Raw genomic sequence first — 6,548 nt, 5'->3', positions numbered from 1 at the left:
TAAAAAAGAACTCATCTTAAATGGTCCTACTCAATACACTCATAGTGTACTAGTGTAATTTATCAGTCAAGATAAACTAATACCTAACTACTCTACGATTATTCCAATGGTTTGTTCCTATCCATCTAAGTCATCGTGAGTAACTGTTTATAATTTATAAGGAATTGATAACATGATCTTCTGTGTGTGACACCACACACCATGTTATCTACAATATAAATTAATTGAACAACTATACTTAGCATATAAATGTAGACATTTGACCAATGTGATTCTTTATTTCAAAATAAATGTCTACAAAAGGCTAGGCTTTTAGTATACACTCTAACACTTCCTTGCTCTGGAGATGGACGAAACATCAAGGGACGGTGGTGGAAGAAGCTCTAGTGTTTCCCCCGAAGGGGAGAACCCTTTCCCAAGGAGAGGACGAAGACCTGAACCAAAGATGCCCTCAAGAATAGCGTTCTTGACCCTTTTATATGTTAGGGCACGGGTGCCGCACAGCCTGTGCCACGGCCGTGCGAGATCCGCACGGCCAACTGCCTTCTCCCTTCGGGTTGAGTGGCAAAGTCGTGTCTATCTTCTGCTCTGGTTACACCGCACGATCGTGCGAATTGACACGATCGTTCCTTGTTTCTGCTCTAGTTACATCACACGACCATGTGAATTGACATGGTCGTGCCTTCCTTCTGCCCTGGTTAAACCACACAACCGTGCGAATTGACACGGTCGTGCCTTCCTTCTGCTCTAGAATTGGCACGGCCGTGTATCAAGGCTGTGTGGACTTGTAGATTATTTTATCACATCGTAACTTGGTATTCTTGAGTTGAGGTCTTCATCAAAGTTGTAGATCTTGAAGTTATCTACAAATTGATATAAAGAACAGACTAAAATTCCAACTGAGCAAAAAGTTATGGTCATTTTACTTTTGATCTACAGTGCTAAACATTCCACACGGCCGTGTGACATTTGCACGGCCTCAACATGCCCCCCCCCCCTCCACACACACACAGCCTTCACACGGGCATGTGGTCTCTGCACGGCCAAAACTTGGAAGAACTTAATTTTCACATGCTCGTGACACTCTGGAAGCTCTAGACTTCATTTAAGCTTTGTTTTTGCTCCAAATCATGTCCTATCAATAAGAAAACACACAAAGAGCAGGTCTCCGAACCAAAGAGTATTTATGTTGAATATATGCTAAGAGAGGCGAACATGCATAGAATATATGTGAATAAAGTAAGTGAATGTGCGTCAAAACATGTATAAATGATCATAAGATCTGCGCACATCACACCCCCAGACTTGAACCTTTGCTTGTCCTCAAGCAAAACCCGCAATCTAGATTTATGTGCGTAGATGTAATACTCCCTAATGAATCAATATAAACCTATCATATAGTTTCATTGATGAGCATGATAGAAAAATTATTTGAGTGTGGCCTAAGTAGAATTTCTCTGTGCTCAGTGTAATAAGTGGCTTAACTTTTTCAAGTGTCAATCTCTAAGCCTAGTCAATTTTTCATTTAACCATGTTACTCATACTTCCAGAGATAGGCACTTACATGCCACACACAAGGTTCGTTCCCCTCAATAATGCTATGCATCGTCTGCACAAGGTCTCAAAAGAATACACAGTCTCAAGAGAAACATAGCATTCATTTCCCCAGTAACCTAACTCAGTCTCAAAGGGGTGAATTGCTAGTTTCCACTCACGATAACAATTTTTTATCCCTTATTTTTTTCTTCTTCTCTTTTTTTTTTTATGTTTGCAAAGTATCAAACTTGAACACACTTTTATTTTTTTATTTTTTGGGATTGATTTTTCCAAATGAGCTTACATGTTCTGAGTTTATCCAGTAACCAAAATGTAGTTGAGATGTCACCATAGAAGCAAGAGTACTAGTCCGGTTCTATGAATCATGACTATTTTTAAAAATATCTACCATCAAAGTCAAGCATAAGGTGAAGAGATCCTAAAACTAGGCCAACATTCAAATTCATCTAGTAATAAAAATCCTCACTTCATGCTACTATGGATAGGAAAATAAAGATCAATAAGCATACTAGCATACCAAATCACACAACATAAATATCTAAATGAAACGTGCTAGTATTTTGCATTAAGGAACAAACAATCATGATGTGATGAATGATGCAACTAGGAAAAATTTATTATGGAAAAGAAATAAGCAAAAACTAAACTAAACCAAATGCATCTAATGCATCTTCCTAGACTTAAACTTTTCATTGTCCCAATGAAAACTAAAAATAATGTGGAGGAAATTAAAAGTAAGAGAAGTTACCAAATGATGTGTGCCCATGTCATTAACTCCGCCATCATGTAATTGCACTCCTCCTAATCTTTGAGTCCTATAAAAGAAAATTAACAACAAAAATTAAGTAGAGGATACATGCTTATTATGAGGAAAGAAATGAAACTAGAAAGGAACTAAAAACATGAATGAAAATAAGATTGAACTTGGGTTACCTCCTAAGAAGCGCTTGTTTAAGGTCATTAGCTCGACCACCTTATTAAATTTATCGAAATCTCACTCTTGGAGGGGTAAGATATTTCATCACCCTCTTACCAAGGGCTCTTATTATTGAGGGCGATTTCATCAAAAAATGAAGAATCACTCTCTCCATCTTCGTCTTCGTGGAAATTCTTTCAAGCGGTCGAAGACGGTTCAGATCAAGCTTCCAATTATAATCCCCATGAAAATCTGCACACTCAAAAGAAAAATATACCTCTCCCAAGCATGCTATATTAGATAGAACTAGAACCTTATTATGATGAACTGAGTATGTATCACAAATTGAATCACAGCCAACAAGATCTACTATTGGTACATCTATGAAATTTTCCAAAAGATCACAAAGGATACTAACCTTGTTTTGCTAAGAGATACCTGAAAGTTCTAAGCATGTGGATGTGACTTCTGAATCTTGTATTGGCTCTAGCTCTAGCTCAAGTAGTGGTACCTCTAAAAGTGGTGATTCTTGGGGCTTTGCTTCTATTGCACAAGTCCCTACACATTGGTCCATAACATGTTCAATCCTTGCAACTCTCATAATCTCATAAGGTTGTGTGGATAAAGGAGGTGATTCTTGAGATGCTGCTTCCACAACACATCTCCCTACACTTCCTTTCATAACATCATCATCAACACAAGCATCAAAAAATAAACCAACATCCATATCCTCAGTGGGAGAATCATCTATCGGAGGATCACTAACTTCATTTGCAGTTTTAAGTTGATCTACCATATCACATTCATCATCTAAAAATTCAATTTCATCATAACACCCTGTAAATCTAGAAAGTAAATCTGAAAGCTTGTTATACACTGCATTATCATCACAATCCTCATTTGAAAAGTCCTCATCTTCATATAAATCCAAAAATCTACACTCAACCATATTAGTGTCATAGAATTTGCCAAAGTCTTCATTTTCATTGACCCTCACTAGCCTTTATGGAAAAGGAACCTTTAATGAAGGTCTTGGGAAAGGTACTTTCTTTTTTCCATATTCCCTTTGAGCTTGCGGAGGAGATCCAACTTGCTTATCTAGTGTAGGTGTGATTAATCGTTGAGGGAAAGGTACTTGTGACCTTTGGGAACTTCCTGGAGTAATGAAACTGAGTTCTTGAGGTCTTCTATTGTTCTTTTCCTCAATTCTAGACAAATCCTTCTTTAGTAGTTCTTCATGATTCTTGCCACTTCTCAACTTAAAATTATTACACTATTCACTAGACACTGTCTGTGTAGGAGGGGGATCTTGTTTGAACCATTTTGAAACAATGGTATCATTCTTTGCCCCCAAATGTTTGAACTCCTCATTCTATGACTTGTGGATTTCAAAATTCTTGGATGGTTGAATTGTGTTTTGTTTGATAGGCTCTCTTGTATATATGGCTTGTACTTCTTGAATTTCTGAGGGAGATTCCATTCAACTTTTGCTTGACCATTCATGGAGGTTCAATGCTACTTGATCAATCAATGTATATGCTTCATCTACACTCTTTTTCACAAAAGAACCTCCAGCTGATGAATCTAACAAACACTTATCTGAGAAAGAAGTTCCCCTATAGAATATGTGCAAGGTCAGCCATTTTCTAAACCATGATGAGGAAACTATCTTTATAGACTCTTGAATCTGTTCCATGCTTCAAATAATGATTCTCCATATGCCTGAGCAAAATTTGTGATGCAATTCCTCATATAAATCATTTTACATGGAGGAAAAAATGATTCAAAAATTGCTTCTTTAATTATTCCCAACTTGTGATGCTTTGAGAACGGAGAGAATATAGCCAAGTCCTTGCTTTATCCTTGATACTAAAAGGAAATGCCATAACCGAACTGCATCTGCTGACAATCCTTCACAATTCACCATATCACAAAGCTCTAGAAATGTCTCAAGGTGTAGATAAAGACTTTCTGATACTTCTCCTCTAAATTTGTGACCTTATATCATGAAAATTAACTCTAGATCGACTTGGAAATTTTCTGCTTCAATATGAGGCTGCACAATGGGAGACATAAATCTTGTAAAAATAGGTGCCGAGAAATCTCTTAAGGGCCTGCTTGACATGTTAGTGCTCATCGATATACAAGAAAAAAAAATTGAGTAAAAACAAAAATGAAAAATTAAAGATAAGAAATAAAATGCTATATGAAAAGCAAGAATGAAAATGAAGAATTTAAATTGCAAGAAAAGTGCATAATGAAAAAAAAATTCAAAGGAAAAAGAAAAATATCTAGGGTAACTCATAAGCTAATCAACTAATGTTAATCGAAAACAGTACTCGGCAACGACGTCAAAAACTTGTTATGAACCGCAAGTGCACGGATTTGTCGTCTGTAATATATAAGATTGTCGAACCATAGGGACTGTTGATTAAGCACTAGAGATGTCGCAAAGTAAGTTATCTAGACGGTCGAAAGTTGGCTTTGGCGCTTGCAAACTAATGAGAGTGATTGAAGAGAGAAAGAGAAGGATGAGAGAATCGATCTTGGAGGGAACTGAGCTTTGGGAAATGGATTCTAGGATTTCAGCTTCGTTGTGGTGGAACCTGATGTATCATATTCTATCTTTTCCTCATTGCAATCAACAAGCATTTGTCAGAAGTTAAAGCTGCTATCCTTAAGCACTAAATGGAGAAGATCCCTGTGAAATCTTGTTAAGATTAACCCCTGTCACTTGGGTGTTAGTTAGAGCCCTAGAGCCAATCATTTGATAATTGTTGTATGGACTCATTGTATCATATTTCTTAAGTATATAAAGGCATTTGTTTATGGTTATTATACTTACTTGTATTGGTGTCAAATAACTAAGTATAATAGCGTCCTTGAGTAGAACGTTCTTACCTATATCAATCAATTGTTTGAATCGATAGTGAGATGATATAGGGAACACTACTCTTAATCATTCCTTGTTAAGTATTAACATTCAGGGATAATGTTAATGTGATGAGACTAGCATGTAGGTCAACTCGATGACTTGATCTCACAAGTCATGGATATAGAGATATCAAGTTGACACATGGGTATGCATTGGAGAATGTATACTGAATGACCCGCCATGAGAAATTATCATGGATTGTTATATGAGTGTCATATACTTTCTCATGTGGCTATTAGTATGACTATTAGTCCTTGGACCAGAAGTCACCATGGTTCCCTACTTAAGGAGTTATATACTTTGGCTTCGTCAAACGTCACCTGTAACTGGTTAGACTATAAAGGCGATTGCTGGGTATGTAACAAATTATGTGAAGGGATGTGAGTGATGTAGATGGGATCTATCCCTCCTATATGTTAGGATCCTTCGTGCTCGGCTAGAGAGGGGGGTGTGAATAGCCGACCCCAATCTTTCGCGTTTCTTCCTACGATTAGGTTAGTGGCAGCGGAAATACAAGGAAGAAACTAAGGAGAAGAACGCAAACCTCAAACGCAAGGATGTAACGAGGTTCGGAGATGAACTCCTACTCCTCGGCGTGTCCGTGAGGTGGACGAGCCCTATCAATCCGTCGGTGGATGAGTCCCCGGAGAACCGGCTAATAATATACTCCTTGTGGGTGGAGAAACCTCACCACAAAGTCTCTTGCAACAGCAAGATAAGTGTACAAGAAATACATCAAGAAGCAAGAGCAATATGAATGTAAAAACAAACGCTAGCTTGCCTTCGACTGGTTTCCGTTGACGAAGCAGCAACTTCACGGAAGAGCGAGCAGCAGCAGCTGACCCAGTCGTGGAATGAAGCTCACGCGAAGCTTCGACAAGGAGGAGCTCAACAAAGCTCAAGCACAACAGCACTTAGCAACAGTAAGAAGGAAGGAGAGTTTTGCGCAGCAGCAGCCCTCGACCCCTTTATACCTGCGAAGAAGACAGCGAAGAAACTAGCCGTTGCGTCGCAACGGCTAGAACCCTGATCGGTCTATGGACCGATCAGGCCCTGTGCTGATCGGTCCCCAGACCGATCAGGTAAGTCCCAGACCGATCAGGCTGTTGTCTGATCGGTCCAAGGGTCTGTGATCGGTCC

At 38.6% G+C, this 6,548-nt stretch overlaps 1 non-coding gene across 1 annotated transcript; it reads left to right on the top strand.

Annotated features, from left to right (window-relative positions):
* Positions 1-4,121: 4,121 nt before the first annotated feature.
* On the top strand, positions 4,122-4,227 carry LOC122028330. The gene has a single exon (XR_006124734.1). It is a non-coding gene; the product is annotated as a small nucleolar RNA R71 (small nucleolar RNA).
* The last annotated feature ends 2,321 nt before the right edge of the window (positions 4,228-6,548 follow it).

Source organism: Zingiber officinale, chromosome 10A (genome assembly GCF_018446385.1).
Source record: "Zingiber officinale cultivar Zhangliang chromosome 10A, Zo_v1.1, whole genome shotgun sequence".
Taxonomy (NCBI): domain Eukaryota; kingdom Viridiplantae; phylum Streptophyta; class Magnoliopsida; order Zingiberales; family Zingiberaceae; genus Zingiber; species Zingiber officinale.
Note: the sequence above shows the minus strand (reverse complement) of the source record. Positions and strands in the feature narration are given on the sequence as shown.